This window comes from Triticum dicoccoides, chromosome 5A (genome assembly GCF_002162155.2).
Source record: "Triticum dicoccoides isolate Atlit2015 ecotype Zavitan chromosome 5A, WEW_v2.0, whole genome shotgun sequence".
Classification (NCBI taxonomy): Eukaryota; Viridiplantae; Streptophyta; class Magnoliopsida; order Poales; family Poaceae; genus Triticum; species Triticum dicoccoides.
In genome coordinates, this window is record NC_041388.1 from 580,067,782 (window position 1) to 580,069,127 (window position 1,346).

Here is a 1,346-nt window from a genome sequence, read left to right on the forward strand (position 1 = left end):
CAAGATACATGCATATAAATTTGGATGTATAGGAGTGCACAGATCTCAACAAATGTGTGTGTGTTCGTTCCTGGCCACTGGAACAAGTTCTTTCCATCTTCTGTTCTGAGTTGATTGAAGATTTCACAAAACCATTATCACTTAGCTTTCGATTTTTGGGAATATATTGGCAGAATTTTTAGATGCTTCAGACAAGTGATTTTACATGTTTATCCGTCCCGTCTTTCCCCCCATTAGAGGACTTTGACCCTTCAACTTGTGCATTCGTCCTTTGTACTTCTTCTTGCGATTGGAGAGACAAAATTGTAACTTCGGAATCTTGCTTAATTGAAACTAACATAGCCATCCCAACTCTCAGATCAGAGAAACTAACGGGGTAGAAATCTAGGTGGAAAACGTCATGAAGAGTGAACTAGATTATCCCTTTCTATGATAGGTCCAAAATACCCATTTCTGTGTACAATGGTAGCTACATTGAGATAGATGGTACATGCCACACACTCACCAATCTCAGACTGTTGACGCATAGCCTCATTGCCGCTTGGATCAGGGCCAAAAACATTCGAACCAAGACAACCCGTGGTTTGATTGTTAGGAAGGTGGTTGTACCTCTAGCTCACCAGGATTGACACATGCATGTCTCATAAAGGCGGAATATTTTTTCAAGAGACGATGTTCCCATCAATAGCAAGAAGCGTGTGGTGACTTTGTCAATCTCAAGATCAGATGACTCAGTCTATCGGAGATGTTCATAAGGGGTGGGAGGGATAGGGTCTGTGTATTGTGAATTCATAAAGGTAAGTGCATGCGCGTCTACGTGAATATGAGCATCTGCGTTTGTACTATTTTCTGAAAAACTTTCAGAACCACTCGAACTACGTCCATCAAGACTAACATGGCGTGGTCGAGAGAACTATGTCACATCATGATTACCACAACCCCATTACAAGTTGCCTGCCTAGGATTGGGCTACGCTCCAGACCAACATTAGTGCTACAGTGGTAAACACAGTCTACTCTAATGAACAATGATGAATAATGCTAGCGTCAATGAAGGAGTGAGCCATTAATGGCATTTTGGGTTGACTACATAACACCCAGCCAGGCTGTGGGAGACCAAATTTGTCCCGTTTGGATACTTGCGCGGTCGGATGGGCCTGCATTGCACGTTCCTAAAGCAACACATAGCCTGGCTCTAGAAGAACAGCCAAATCGACCGTTTCCAGCAAGCAATGCCCGAGCGAGCGCAAGGAGGGCATGCGGTTGCACCCTATGGGGACGAGCGGGAGGCACCGAGTTGTTTCCTGAAGGTGCGCCACAAATCCTTTCACCCCTTTCTCACCGCTC